Genomic DNA, 17,388 nt, shown 5'->3' on the forward strand with positions numbered 1-17,388 from the left:
TACGCGTAATCCGTACGTTTTTGATCGTAAAATTCGCAATAACTGTAAAGAGCATATCCATTTTTGTCATTTTTGATAAAAACATATGTGATATGGAATGTATACATATATTCGTATGTATAACGGTTATAATTTTTTGCGAGCTATTCAGGACCGAACATTCATTTCTATAATGATGAAGTTTATTCGATAAAGTTTTCGAACACATATTGTCTAAACGAATAATAAAGCATATTGTTATAAATAAATAGCAGACAGATAATTAAAATGGCTAAAAGTAAACCAAATGGCAAATGGAAATATTGTGTTTGTAAATTGCGAATATATTACGAGTTTGCATTTGTAAATGTGAATAAATAAAAGTAGCTGCATATTCTCGTAATCAACTAGATGAAACGGTTTTAATAATTAAAGATTATGCAATTTTTCATATCGTTATGATGAAAAAGAAGCTCGTATATATTGCGTTATATACACAAATGTGCGATCTTGCGATATAAAATACGATTATAAAAACTCTTGATGCTCATTGAGATTTGTTATCAAAATTAATTTTATTTGTGAGCATCAATAAGAGTCTTTATAATCGTATTTTTTATCGCATATCTGTATATATGTATAATAAAAACATCTTTTAATCTTGTTAATTGATTGAAATATACGGTTTTATGGTGCAGTCGGTTGCTCTAATATTTTCAAAATTTCCCATGTATATTACGCATTACACAATTTATTTATTTATTGTACATTTAGTTTTGTAAGTAAAATCAAGTTTGATTATTGTTTGATTAATTTCACAATTTTAAGAGCTTAACTTCTTGTAAGAATATTTGGTGTACTTTCTTTGTATACTTCGTATATTTTCGAACGCACTGACAAATCAAACAAACTTCTCTTGCTGTTTCAAAAGATGATATTACCTATTCTAATTCAGATATGTTTGAGGACGTAGAAATACCTCCTTTTGAAGCTAATAAACACGAACATCTCTTATCTTTTATATAATATTGTCATTTTCCTTATAATTTCAGTGCCAAGTTTTCGAACATCAATTTCTTCGACGTTCTATCGTTCTGATAGTTTTACATCGATCGTCGATAAAATATCGTACGTCATAATTAATTCTTCGTTAGTAATACCATTTTTGGCAAAGCTTTCTCGGCAAGCGTTTGGCAAAGCTTTTTTCGTATTAGGTATACGTCAGAAATGGTTTAAAGCTCAAGAGCTTACTGCTTTTAATTATCATGAGGAATTTGAAGATATGCGAAGTATTTGTTTAAATGAATATGGAAACAATGGCAAATAGAAATTATATAGGTACGTGATTTTATAATATGCGGTTTTATTTGATGATTAATATTGGTAACATATATTGTAAACATGATATTTATATTGTTATTTAACTTAATTGAATGACTTTAACTTAATTAATTTATTGCGGAAAATTCTTATATCTTCGTACAATTATAACAATTTTGATAATTTACGAAAAGAACCATGGATAGAAGAGATTCTTCTACGATCATCCGCCAATTGTTTTGTCTGCGGTAAAAGAGACGAGCTTAAATAATTCGTCGGTTTAGTGTGGCGTCGTTGCGAGGGCTGAGCTCCAGAGTGCCTAATTAATGCGACCCGCGCATTTGATTACACCCTTTAAATCATGCAATTAAGCGCGACGCGCATTTCCGTGCTGATGGCGGTCGTCACTGCGTATGACAGAAATAAAGGGCGAAATCACTGCCTTGACACGGGTTAAACGCGTCAGCCCGGTTCCTCTTCTCAGCGGCTATCACCGTTGCATTTTCCTCCCGGTAATATTAATCGCGATAAAGTGTTTAGCCATTTTATGCGAGCGCGTGCATCAATGCCGGCGGCGGGCGGGCGGGCGGTCGACCGGACCGGCCCGGTCGGTCGGGCGCGCGTTCGGAAATTACGTGCATTAAAGCTAAACAACGTAACGGCTCGCGTAATAACAACGTCTGCCTTTAGCGCGGCCGCGACCGCGCGCACTGCCGCGGTAATGTAGCATAGTCATGAATACTAAATGCAAATGTTACACGCAAATGAAACGGAGAGGCTGCTGCCACCACGGCAGTACCGGGCGGGGAGGGAGAGGGCGAAACGGCAGCCTTGCGGTAATTGCATTAATTTTGAAGCCCTGAGACGGCTAACGCGAGTACACGTCGTGTCGGCGAGGAACACGATCTAAATACTCCGCTCTGTTGGATCCGCGCTTCAAGTCACTCGCTGCTCGCACACTCTGCCCATTGCCGCTACTACTTCTGCCGCTGCTAATTGGCTGCTGTGTAAATAAGGCCCTCTGACCTTTGTCACTCTTCCGAAACGCAAACAAGTTATTTCGTTGACGTAGCATTTACTGATCAGGCTTTTTACTTGCTCCCTTATCCTTTCGCGTTTTTACGGATATTCTGAAAGAGAAATGCTCTTGATAACTGTGCTTAGCCAGACCAGTCGTTATAGGTATTACAATATCCGATACATTATTATTAGAAATATTTGAAATTTTGAATACATATAGAAAAATACATATAGAAAAATGTATACAAAGTTGTTGTTAATGTAAATTTTATTTGAAAATATCACGTGCCTTGTACATATGTGTGTGGAAACTATTTCTCTTTTTAACCACAATATAGGAAACACCGTGTTGTAAGCAGAAAGTTGTTTTTTAAAAACTGATGAGCTGGACTATACAAAATAGGTATGAACTGGGATATATATATCTTTAAAGATATTTTCGTTTAAAAATTAATTTTTATTTTGTGTGATACTTTTTAGAAACTTGAATATTCAAATATTCAAAAATGATGCAGAATATAAAGAAGAGAAATTAAATCGCGTGTATTAGCGCTATACTAATTGTAAGAAGTAAAACGCGCAAAATTTCGATTCCTTCCTGTCATTCGGATTTTCGCGGAATTCTATCAAGTTAGTTGTTTTAAAACGACTAGAACTTTCTACCCCAAAACTTGGTCCAATTTGATTTCGCTAGCGAACGTGCTCGGGTCCTCTCATCGTATCTCGAGACGAAAGTTCTTTTTCCAGGGACTACGATGATTCCTTATAAGCCCTACTTATAACCCTACCTTCTCCGTCATAAAATTCATGAGAATTCATTTAAATCGAGAACAAACACCGCGAAAAATCGCCTTGAGATATCCTAGAACGATTTACGTGTTTGCGCCTGTTTTCACACGGATCCGGAAGCTTTCTTACGGTATTTCCGTTTTCGGGATCGTCAATGCCTCCCAACTCCTTTTTAAGACCGGCGGCCAAATTCAATATTTTCTTATCGCGTTTACACTATCAAGTACCCGGTCGCTTGTTTACAAGCCGAAGAAGACATCGCCCGGCGTCCGCGTTTGGATATGGCGTATATAAAATAGAACGCTAAGTCTTGCTATCTAAAGTGCTTTCTTTGTTTTTAAGTCCTCCACTTCCACAAAAGGATTAATGAAATTATCTCTGAGTAATTTTTCTGAAATTGTCATTGATACAATAATATTCACACTTGAGCTAAATAATATATTATGTAGCATAAATATACTATAAGTTTTTACTCTTCTTTTAATTACCAATTATTTTTTTTATTTAATTGAATATTGAAAAAGGCATTATTCTCACGAAAAATATAATAATTCTTACGAATTTTACGGACTTGCGTCACTCTTGTTCCGAGCATAGATAGAAAGAAGAGAAAGAGAAAATATGTGAGTGGAAAATGTGGAAAAGAAGGTAATTGTTTCGGTGCTAAATAACTCTTGAAACGCATTCGTCTTCGAACGAAAAGAAGCGAATTGGTCCGGACACTGTAACGGACTTCCCGTTGCAACCAACGATGACGGATCGAATGTAATCGCGTTCTCGTGCGCCGCGAGCCAGAAAACACGCGCGGGACGGGAAACACGGAGACGGTCGTCGCCGTAATTCCATGTAACACCGTCAGACGCTATAATACCGATGTAGGACCGAGAAACTATTTGAAATAGCGCCGTAATCGAGACGTGTATCTTCCGTGCGCTCGTGAGCGTTATAGTTGAATTTCATAATTAATCGCCTCGTCCTCGACAGACGTTTGTCAAGCTTCTTCACGGACGGATTCTGCGACTTGGCTTGGGTGGAGTTTCCGTTCTATATCACCATAGACTGGCATAGACGATAGTCACTCCCGGCGAACTCCTCTTTCTCTCTCTCTCAGCGAACGCATGAATTTTCGAATATCACGAACTCCGACGACTCTGGAGCATGTCAAAAGCTCGAATCGCTCGCGCTCCCATCGCTCTCGTGAAAAATGGAACGTAAAAAGAGTACACGAATCAAACAATGTAAAAGCCCGAAAGATATTCGAGACACGTCTACGTGACGTTTGAAAGTTAAAATGTTTTTTTTAGACGTATGTGTACTTCTATTAATTCCGGTTTTGTTTCTATTAATCATAATAGTGTCACGCTATAATGCTGTCTCTGTGATGTTTGTTAATATGTTTATTATATACAGAAAAAAAAGAAATGTTAAATCAAGACTTATATTCTTGTATATAAGCAAGAATCTATAATCTTGAAATGAGATATAAATATTGCGTTAAACGAAGAAAACTTGTTTGAATGAAGTTATTTATATAGTTTAATCAAGAAAAAGAAGTTGAAATTTTTACAAAAAGATTGTAGATCCTTACTTATATACAAGAATATAAGTTTTGATTTAACACTTCTTTTTTTCTGTGTATATATTAGAATCATCTTTTTCGAGGCAAACTGAAATCATTAAGAAATTAAAAGAAGTATTTTACGTTGCAATATAAGAGATATAAAAAGTGTTAATTAATTAATCTTTAATCTCGTAATCATCCGCTAATTCTAGTCACTTTAATTACACGAATTTTAATTTTAAGTGAGATTTAAGTGCTTCAGTTTAATAAAACGATTCAATTAGAGTAGAAGGAATGGAATAGAGAGCTGATTAAGCGGCACGAGAGCAGGAATGCATTGAGAGAGACACTTGAGAAAGTATTCTCCTGTCGACAAGCGAAACGCTGAATAACACGCTAAACGATTTCTTAGCCGCCGCCGTGCAATTATTTTGTTCTCTCAACGAAGCAGTGCGCTTTAAATATTGCTGCGAATATACCTAACGACTTCTCCTTTTGTCGCTTCAACTCATTTGAAACAGCTTAAGGAGCGTAATGCTAATGCATGGCACTTAATTCATGCAATTTCAATCTACAATTATGCGTTAGGTTAACCTCAAGGTGAGCACAGCGTAACTCCATAAACGCCGGAAGAGCTATCTTATGCAAAAGTAGCGATTAATGAGCGTGGAATCCGGGAAACCTGGTACGACGAAAAGAGAAATATTTGCATGATGTTCTAGAGTTATATCTGTAGCAGCTTAAAATAATTCGTTGTCGTGATTTCTAATTTAGGAATACTCGCGGAATTTTCGTTCCTAGGTTAATTTAAATGAATAAACGACGAGAAAAGAGTTTTTAAGATTAACACTTACGGCAAAGGCTATTAAAGATCTTCAGACGCTGTTAGTTTTTTATTAACCGACTTCAAAAAGGAGGTTTTGTATTCGGCGAGTATATATGTACGAGTATAATGTCCGCGATTTTCTCTAAAACTATACTGGACGGATTTGGATGCGGTTTTCACTGTCCTATAGGGCAATTCCCCGGAATGTTTTAGTTCATAAAATATCGTGTTAGAATATCAGGGTACGGAGCAATAAGGAAATATGCAATAATAATTATAAGCAACTAATAAATTATTATTTTGTATTTACCTATATTAATTTAATGAAGCACTATATGTCTTTATTTCAGCTAAATGAAGCACTAAAAAAGTATAAAATAAATTTTTTTAAAAATAGAACCGACTTAAAAAAAACTCAAAAGAATATTTAAAAAATTTAAAAAAAATTTATAAAAGCTTTAAAAAGTATGAAATAATTATTAAATATAATTAAAAACTGTATTTAGTACATGATGAGAAAGTAATAATAATATAATATTAATAATAATTATAATAATTTTTGAAAAACACGTTAAAAAATGAAAGGAATTATTTTCTCGCTCTAATTCCACGTATGTACGTAGTCGTGTAGCAAATGTGAAATAATAGAAGAACAGAACAAGAGAAAAAGTAAACTATAAGAAAGTACGAATGCATGTATAAAATTATATGAAAAATTTGACTGTGTATAATCTGTAGTGTAATCAGATGTAATTATATTGCAACTGTGAAATATTTTTACAAAAACTGGAATGCCTTAATGCTTCTATAAATCTTGACTTTTCAGCCGGGCACACATCGTGAACTTTTGTGGGCTCTACATCATCTTAAAAAAGTACAACAGATGCATTTCACGCTACATCTCTGAGGGAATGGAGTCTATGTTATTGCGATACGGTTTGACGTCGTAAAATTGTTAACGATTCAACTTCGAAATAATCGAGAGTTTGTTCATAACAATAAATTATTATACGACATATAAAACTACGCGTTATATGTATGTCTCGTTAAGAATCTATGGACGAGATTTATTGAAGTACTATTGCATTCCATTCTTTTAATAAAAATCAATTGCTATACGTTTAATAAATTAAATATTATATCTTTTATATAGTATATATTATGAATATTAATTTAACATTTATAATATAAAATTAATTTAATAAGCATTGAAACAATTAATTATTATATACATATAGAACAAAAATATTTAATGTTATTTAACTATATAATTAACTATAAAATAGAGAATTATATTTTAAAATATAGTGATACGCGTTATACATTCTTTAATAAAATTAAAGGTTTATTTTGAGCCAACGGTAAAACTAATAAATTCAAAATTTATGTAATTTAAAAAAAACTAAGTATTATGTAATGTTACGAAAAAAAGAAGCATTTTAAGATATATATATTTATACACATTTAATAAATTTCTTTGAGTATTTATTTAAAAGATTATAATCAGAATTAGGTATATCTCAGTATTCCGAATGATCGATTGCAATTAGCTATTAAAATTCGATCTACAGCTTGGGAAGCAACAATACATTCAATTGAAACTCAGAGATGGCGTGGCATAATTGATGCTGATTATACTTTGTTACCAAGTTCGGCCAACGCAAATTAGCGAAATTTATATTAAGAATTTTGATCATTACAATTTGCTCGAGTTTGAAGGCGTTTTAATTAAAGAGATAGCACGCAAACAGCGCAGAAATGTAATTTATTCCTGTGTGTCAGGTACGTGGCGGCATGTTAAATTATTCTTCAGCGATTTGCTGAATAATTTGCGCCTCATGCCGAAACAGCATCTTACATGCTCTCGTAGACGGGGAAATATGTTTAATAAATTTCTGCAGATGCAGCAGCGAGAGTTACCTACTGTAATATCTTTGACAGTGCAGGAAAATTACAACGAAACTGGTACGAACGTGTAAAGACGCATGGTGTAGTGTATATACTGTTTCATTTTAGCTTTAACGTAAGAACTGCGTTGTTGTGTTAATTTGACTGTTAATAAAAAATTGTTACGCGAGTTTTTATAATTATAATTTATAATTATGAATGTATAATAACTCGTTATAAATATATAGATATACAATTATATTATATTTTAATTTTGTTAACAAAGAGATAAATAATTTTTATTTTTTTATTTTCTTTTTGACAGTTTGTTGATATTATATGCTTTAATTTTATATGTTATTAAAACATTGGTAATTTAATCTATTTCGATTAAATTACCAATGTTTTAATAACATATAAAATTAAAGCATATAATATCACCTATATTACCTATTACCTATATTATAGGAAATCTATATTAATTAATATATTCAATTTTATACATCAATATCTTTTCTTATTATATCTCTTATTTAAACAAATTTTTTTTGAAAACTTTGTTAAAACACATATTTAACGTGTGAAGATTAATTAACGTCAGAATATCATTGACGGTTTAAAAGGAAATACGTGACGTGAATAATTTTTTTTACGAAGTCGATTTAACGCAATTAAACCTTGTTCTAAGCCAATTACTTTCGAAGTGTTCACGTAAGCAGAACGACAAAGGACGCAGCTTTGACGCAATTTTGCAGTTGTGCGTTCAGCGATTAATCTTCAGGGAGCACGTTAGACTTCAATGGAGATGCTTTGAGGTCTTATGTGTATAATTCTGATTATAATCGGTCGAATATTCAAAAATATAAACATATAATTATAATTTGCATTTGAAATACTTTTTGGACTATTGTTTTGCGCAATACTGTTTTATCCAAAATTACATAAATTTCTGTTTTACCACCGATTCGAAATAGTGCATTAATTTCATTGAAAAATATATCACAATGTGATATAATATAAAAATATATCACAAACGTATAGATCTTATACTTGATGTGAACTTAAAACTGAAGATGACTTCATATAGCTCATTATCTGATAAATAATTACTCTTTTTAGTCAAAAAGAATATTATATAAAATTATATTTGACTTATCTTCAAATATTTATACACACAATCTGGCAATAATCTTTACTTTATATAATGTTATTTTATCAATTGTCTGCAATTAAAATAAGAGATAATGAGAAAAAGTAGATTATAGTAGTTAGCATAATATAAAAAATAGACAATTTATAAAATATAGATAAACAGTAATATATTAAAATGTAACAAACTCTGTGGCTATTTAAATTCAAAAGAGATTAATAAATTGAAATCTAGATTTAGAGATTTGACTCCACATTTATTTCAACAATTTTAACGCGGTTTTAATGTTGTCATCGCACCTCTCGGTTCTCTCGATTTGTTGCGAAATGTCGAGGCATACCGCGGACACGCGTTTCGAACATCTCCGTAAAATAACAAAATTATTCCGCGTGTCCTCGCGCAATTTTTATTCACGCCCGTTTCACATCCGAGGCTTTATAATATTTCAAATTTTATTTTGACACCGCGAGATTGAGATGGCCCGCGCGGCAGCGCCTGGGCATCTACCAGACCAGTATATATCGCACGATACCGCGTGATTTCGTAATATCGCGTGACGTACACGTGGCAATTTCCGCTGGTTCCGAGAGCGAGATCGCGGACTTTCCGAAAATTCCCGCAAATTTTTCCGCGCGATGACGGCGACGGCGCTCCTCGTTTTCTCCACCTTAAAACAATCGATCATTTTGCGCCGTTTTTCCCCTCAAAACGACGTTACACGGTCGCGGTAAATTCGGGGGATCATTCAGACAACGCACACACGATTGCAATTTTGATTTGTGGCCGGCCAGACAGCGCCGCGGCGTTTTGACACACGTTCACTCACGCTACGATCGGTAACGTCGCCGGGATTTTGGGATATCAAGGCTTCTCGACAGAAAGTCAATATGACGTCGCTGAAAATTAATGAGCCAATCGTAGGTATGTAACTAGTATTCACGCTATCGTGGAATAATTAATGACGCAGGTTGGTCCCTCGCGAAACTTTCAACGTCGCAAACTCGCGAAAGGAAGTCGCGTTATCCCCTGTTAACGAGTACTCGGATATTTCTCTCGTGCAGAACGTGTCTCGTGTCTCGGTTTATATGCGTATATAAGCTAGAGATCAAAACGACTGCGAATAATTTGATAATGTTAATGATAGTATTAGATACGTGATATATTTATTATTATTATTTCATAATAATATCTTTATTAATTTAGATAGACGAATCATTTCCTAACGATTAACGAATCTGTATCGAGTAATGTCGCGTGATTTAGTTACTTCTGTGCGCTATTTAGCATTTAGAATCATCATAGATACGAATGACAATCGTCAATAATGCTCATTAATTAATCAGTATTATCTTCGTGATGTGGCACGATCTGATGGATTAATTAAATTCTGTTTCTATCCCACTGTCAATAATTGCACTTTAGCTATGAATATGTTTCCAATGACGCGTCATTCTTTTGTTGCTATTGAATATTAGTCAAGGAGGTACATACTTGATATCTATCGTAACAAGTCATGTAATCAAATTAATCGAAACATCTCACGCACGAATATTTAAAAAAATCGAATATTTTGTATGTATTGCAGAATAATGTAATTTATGTATGTACGTATAGATTGAGATAATAACTCTATCCACGTAAAATATATTCCTTATGCATAAAATATAGAAATGTCTTTCTTACAAAGATTTTATTATTAGCTTTGACATATGATGGGAATTATTTTCTTTGCGAACATTACTCTCAGATATATATATTAATAAGATATGAAATATGATATAATCAATATTACATTAAAATATTGGATGAGAATTGTATAAAATGCGAAACACGCTTTCAGATCAACTATACAAGGTAAGAATTATAATTCTACAAAGATGTACCACAAATTTGCTAAACATGATAGACGAGCAAGTTATATCAGAACTTCTCCGTCGTTATACACACGGACGATAATTCTGGAAGTTCTATACGTTCTACCCAGGTCGTCCAAGCCCATCGATATTCGAGTCGCGTCTTGGGCAGCCACAAATATCGACAGGTACGGAGATAACGCGAACACACCTACTCCATTGTTCTTTGCGCCGCGAGAGCCTCTAATTACGGCTCCGGGTTCGCTCGGGTTTGCTCTCTCAGCGCGTACCGCTTGATTTGCGTGGCCCGCGGACCGATGCCAGCGTTACGTTAATTACACGCGGACAGGTACACGGTTTTGCCGGACACGTCAATGCTTCATTAAGCCGTACCCAGGACCCAGATTCCGCGCGTATTCCGATGAAGTCGAAGTTTCGTCAGCGATTAACGTCCGCCGCACGACGCAACTTGCGAAACTATGAGTAGTTTCTCTCATCGCCGTGAAAATACTTCAGATCCGAATCGTGGGAGTTTTCGCATATTCGAAAATGTCGAAATCGACAATACGTCGCGTCGCGGTTACGTGCAGTTTCTCTTTGCTACGCCATGCTTGGCGTATAATTCGATAATCCAATAATTATCGAGAAGCATGAAGTACGAAATTCGTATGGCTAAAAATTATAAAGCAATTTATTTGCTTTGGTATAGAGTGTAATAAGCATTAGATTGTAGAATATAGAAATTTGCTTTGAATTTCAAAATAATTATTATAAAGAAACAATTTAAAAGTTGGAAGAATTTAAACATTTTAATATATAAAGAATGACAATATTAGACAATAACAGATATATTTAATATAAAGAAAATTATGAGAGAATTGGACTCTTAACAATATTTAATAAAAATAGAAATTATATAAGATAAATTTTTTAATTACATTGATAACATTTGCATATAAGGAAGTGAAATATTCGAGATATTTAAAGATACATATATAATATCAAAAATAATTTTACACACACATACATTATATAAGATTTTGAAGTCATCTGCATGCAAATAAAATTGACAAACCCCATTCTGTTTCAATATTAAATTTACATGGACCACAATCTTAGACTTTAAATAAAGATTGTAGCATATATATAACTATCGAGATTATCCAGTTAACGCAATCTTATCCCCCGTGTTGCATCTCCGCGTAATAACGTGACGTAAATTTAACGAAATGGCGGAAGCGCAGAACAACGCAAACGTCCGCAACAGAGAACAAAGAGTTAATGCCACCGTGCTAGTGCGACGATCTATTTCCATGCTCGTGTAGAATTGATATTTCTGAATTATACGGCGGCGAATCGCCATTTACGATGGCGTCGTCCTCGCCATGCCCGCGCGTTCCCCCGTAGCGCGAAATACGACCGCCGTAGATTTTACGAATGTACGCACGCACGCACGTATGCACGCGTGCATGCTCGTTCGCTCGCATGCTCGTTCACTCGCTCGCCTGTTCGCCACACGTGTGCGATGCAGCCAGGTAACCGCGAACGAACGTTCATTGATCTGCGGTCGAAAGTGCACCGTGCGCTTCCGCTTCCGTGCGGCTTCGCTCTGCGCTTTCGGCTCGTTTGTGCTCTTCCTGAATAACACGCGAATAATCTTCTGCCAAAAGCCTCAAAGGCGAGCATAAATAATACATGTGCAAGGGTGTCTAGAAATCTGAGAATTGATGATTGCATCAACATTGATTGAAATAAAATTATATCGCTTAATTAAATTCTTCCTTATTTATGAGAATAACAGTCGTAAATGAGAATGTAATGAAGAAAGCATAATAATATATAAGACTAATTTTAAGCATGAGGCTGTGCTTAAAGTCTTGTAAATTATGAGGTCAATCCATTTTCGTTCGGAACGCTTTACGTCTTAAATTAATCGGTCCAAAAACATGCACACTCGAGAAAATCAAATTAATGCACAAAAGACTTTATCTGAAATACAATGTTGCAATAAAAAAAAAAAAAACACTTTATGTATGTATAAAAAGAAAATTATTATAGAAAAATTGAATTTAAGATTAAAATTTGACGCACGCAATTTTGATATTTCCGAGAGACATATGAAAATGTTATATATACGATACACAATGATAATAGTACTCGGAGAGAATTTTCTCTTAAAATTTACCCTGAAATCATGGTAGTTGTGGGACAACATGTACCACCAAGAAATTTATGCGAGCTATTCTGATTAATATCTACCATAATAAAAAATATTAATATCTTATTACATTAAAATATAAAATATATTTGATTAATTTTACTAAAATTATATCTAGGAATATTCAATAATTTTTCAAAATTTACCAATCTGCTTGGTAATTTTTATCACGTTGTTTGTAAAATGTCTTTTGTATATTTTAAAAATTCCTAGGTTGCCAAGTTGTTCCAAGTTTGTAGTGAAAATAAGGGTAAAATATAACAAAAAATTCTCTCCGTGTATATAATAATATGTATAATAGATAATAATCTATCGTTTTATTAGTGAAATGCTCTGCTGAAAGAACGAGTAATTCGGTGCTTTAATTACATTTAATAAAGAATTATGGACAATCTTTTTGACATCGTATACAACGATATTACCACAGATTTAGATTTATACTTATTATCACTTGGGTATAACCACAGAAAAAACGTGCGCGCGAGTTAGCCAGAAATTACAGCTTTTTACGTGGGCGAGTTAATCCAAGACAATAATGCGAGAAGCTAATAATACCCTTGCCAGAAGCGGCATATAATGCAGCTGGCTCGAGCAGTCGAGCAGCGACCCTGCCGTATGGAAGAAAAGAAGATAACACGAAGAGAGAAGACGCGACTATCGCTCGTGTTTCATACCAAAGATTTTGTGTACGATCTTATAACGAAGAGATACCAAGTCTATATAAACTAAGAGAGAGAAATGATTTCCATAAATATTATTTATATATTACAATTAAGTCTTAAGGAGATTACTTAAAAGAAAAAAGAAAGGATTATTTATCTTACTATAATTAAAAGTTATTTAAACGAGCTGAATATGAACTAAAAGTATGGAGAGCGTTATGTGAAAAAGCAATGGGGCCTCAAGAGGAGCATTCTAGAGTTAATGAGCGTCAACTAGCTTGCAGGCATTTATGTTGCGGCGCGAACTACGTGAATGCAGTTATGCATTATTCGCTCAACATCGAGCGTGGACGTTACACGCGGCGCATTCGGGATCGCGGTACACCGACAAGTGAATCTGTTCGAGAGATATAGAAAAGCGAAATAGCAGTGATATAAGAGACAAATATAAGAGTGATACGCTCGCCGACTAGACCGCCGCGAAAGGCGGAGGCCGAGAGAACTTGTGGGCTCTTGCTGCTTTTCCGAAGGGCTCGCTTCTCATGATCTCTTTGTCCGACCGCCAATGCTCTTTGTTCAGCTCGTGTTTTCGGGTCACCCTAGAATTTGCCGCTGAATTGTTGGCTCGCCGAGTTTCGGTCCCGGTGTGCCACACCGCGAAACTGGTGGATACCCACGAAAACCAGCGATTTCGGTGTGACGCTGCTCTCCCCGTTGGTGCACCGTTCTTCGGTCGTTTCGGTCCAGAACGCGTGAGATCGAGTTTTAAGCCGGCCAGGCTATGGGAGTAGTTGACTAGGTGGCTTTAGTTTGATTGCGGAATACAGTTCCGAAGAATTAATCCTGGCAGATACAACCATTATTCCGTAAATACTCTCTTTATATATATCACAGTTTATATTATATTGTTCTTAGTATGAGCATACTCTGTTTTTGTACTAAGGTAATTACATACTGTTGGAAGTGTTAAATATAACATAAATCACATGTCCGAAATAGTCCACAAATTTTTGTATTAATTTAACATAATATGGATGTGTTAAATAGTAACACCAATATTATGTTAAAATATTTCAACAGAAAGGAAATGTAATTCTGATCGTAATTTGAAGTTAATTATGTGTACAATTAACATAATTTTTATGTTGAAGTTAAGATTGTAAGATAAAATCAACACTCTTTTTCTGTAAATTTTAACACATTTAATAAATACGTTCAAATTGTGTTATTTTGACATATTTTTTGAATTAAACTTGAATCAACATAGCAGGCATATGTTAAATCTACACATATATGTGTTGATTATTTTACACAAAAATTTTAACAAGGACTTTTTTAAACAAAAATTTTTCAACAGAGTGTAAAGTTATTTCAATTATTTAGAATTATTTAAAAAGGAGTGAAAATCGGATATGGATTGCAATTATTATATTTATGTTTATTGTTCAAAAATCTAATATATGCGAATTTTATATGCATGGTAAGGCATACGTGTATTATCTAAAAGTGTCGCCGGTGGGCTGGAAAAATAATTATCGAACAATAAAATATGCTGTTAATAATAAAAAAATTAACTCCTAAACCACTGTCTAATCGAAGCGTTGATGAGATAACGCTGGCGTGAAATTAATCAATGTACATTAAAGTACGAGGCCGCGCTGTTTGTAATTGTACGCGACCAATCATATATAGAAACGCTCATCGTCATAGGTATTATTTATAGCCGATACCACGTTCCATTGGCGTCTTTATGTGCTCGATATTTTTTACGATCCGCGTCTTGATTTAAGGGGGCAAGTCGCGACAGTTGAAACAGAACGTAGTGGCAACTGTCAGTGGCTCGGTCTCTCAAGATCGAGATCTCTGTTAACAAGGTCCCTCTTGTCATTTAACGATCATGAGATCTCAATGGATTCGAGCTGTTCTGTTACTAATGGTGATTCAATTGCACTGTGAAACTCTGCTAGCCGCAAGAGGCGCACTCCAATCTCCTGCAATATCACAAACAAAGCATAAGAAACATTTGGATGACGCGGCCGACGTAGACAGTTTGGAACGATACTCGGACCCTAATACGTCACCGTATGTAATCACAGCACCACGACGCAAGCCTCAAACATCGAGTAATTCGCATAAACGTCAATTACACTCGAATGACGTGTCCGATCTGGATAACTCAGGCCAATATGAGGACTCTCTTTCATTATCAAAAGAAAAGTATAAGAAACGTTTGGATGACGCGGCCGATCTGAACACTTTGAGACATCATACGGATTCGTCACCGTACGTAATAACAGTGCCAAATCGCAAGCCTCAAACACCAAGCAAATCACATAGTCGTCAGGTACATTCAAATGACGCGGCCGATCAGAACAGTTTCAGACGTAATGCGGATCCGTCACCGTATGTGATAACAGTGCCAAATCGCAAGCCTCAAACATCAAGCAAATCACGTAGACGTCAAGTACATTCAGATGACGCGGCCGATCATGATAGTTTAGGACTACATGCAAATCCTGTTTCGTCACCGTACGTAATAACAGTTCCGAATCATAAGCCCCAAACATTATCAAGTAAACCGCATAAACACCAAGTACATTTGGATGGCGCGGTCGATCTGGACAGTTCGGGACTATATGCGGATCATATTCCATCACGGTACATAATAACAGCACCAAATCATAAGCCCCATATACCGTCAAGCAATTCGCATGGACACCAAGTACATTCGGTTGACGCGGCCAATCTGGACAATTCAAGGCGATATATAATCACAGCTCCGGATCGCACCCCTCAGTCAAAGCGGAGGATGTACCATTCGAATGTACCAGTCGAATATTCAAATAACGTACGAGGAGAATATTCGGACGACGCACCGGTTCAATATTCGGATGCAATGCTTTCCTCTACCTATGTGGACTCCGTGCAGCCAGCCCGAAGATCGAATACTCTGCTAAAACTCACAAACGTCGGTATTAAGGGTTTAAATGCTATACCAAAAATCTTGTTAGACGACGATGATGATAAACCAAAACGTTCTCATCACGAGGAAGTTGAAACAATTATCAAATGTCCTCAAGGGACAGAGTTAGTGGGCGATCATTGTAAAGTAATTCTCGATCATCTTGATAATAGCGAAGGCGTCGAAATAAAAAAAATTGTAACAAAATCTGACGATGTTTATATGGACGATTATTAGAGTATTTATAATATATATTATATAAATGAAATACGCTGTATATATAGGAGAAGGGCAATCATGGTAAAGCCATCAAGAATTGTTCAACTGGAAAATTAACTGTAGAGACATTGATATTATCTAATTATAGAAGTAATTAACTGATAATAAATTAGTCAAGTTAATTGTGTTGATATATATTACATATTAATATGTTATATTTTTTTAAATATATTATATATCAATATGTAACGACGTTGGTAATTATTGTGCAGATTAAACGTTAATTTTTCTTGTATTTCATCCTGTAATAAAAAATTATATTATTACTTTTGAACCTATATGTTTCTTTAATATTACTAAAATTAAAATTATATTTTAAAATTTTATTATTGTCAAGCTAATTTAAAAATTAGAATATTTAATGACGAAAACAGATTGGAAAACTAAGGAAAATTTTTTAGAAGATTAATTTATTATATTTAGATACTATATTACATTTTTTGTTAAAAAGATTAATGCAGACAATTTATCCACAAAACAAATACTGCATAAGTTTCATACTTAATATTCTGGCAAATAAATAAAAAGCTTTTTTATATGCGAGATTACTTTTTTATTTAAAATATAAAATAGTAATTTGGCAATAGAAATTATCTTTATTTAATAATCCAGATTCCACAAATTTTTTTTGTCTAATATTAAAACTGCTTAGTTCCTGCATTACTCCGTTTACGCGACACTCCATACATGACAAATTCCGAATACGAAGTATCATTTCGAGATTAACCTGTACTCGTAAACGTATATGCAGGCTTACAAATTGCGCCGTTCTGTAAATTGCTTCACGAAACACGTCTTTCGCACCATTATAGGATTTGCGGCTGAATTATAGAGGCAGGCTTCCGCATGGTAGAGGCCGACGAAAGCCGACGATATCTGCGA

At 34.7% G+C, this 17,388-nt stretch overlaps 1 protein-coding gene across 2 annotated transcripts in view; it reads left to right on the forward strand.

Annotated features, from left to right (window-relative positions):
* The window catches only part of Rho-6 (rhomboid 6), a 115,503-nt gene that overhangs the window by 84,319 nt on the left and 13,796 nt on the right, over positions 1 to 17,388 (forward strand). The gene's annotated exons all lie outside the window — the stretch shown is intronic.

Source organism: Temnothorax longispinosus, chromosome 3, assembly GCF_030848805.1.
Source record: "Temnothorax longispinosus isolate EJ_2023e chromosome 3, Tlon_JGU_v1, whole genome shotgun sequence".
Taxonomy (NCBI): domain Eukaryota; kingdom Metazoa; phylum Arthropoda; class Insecta; order Hymenoptera; family Formicidae; genus Temnothorax; species Temnothorax longispinosus.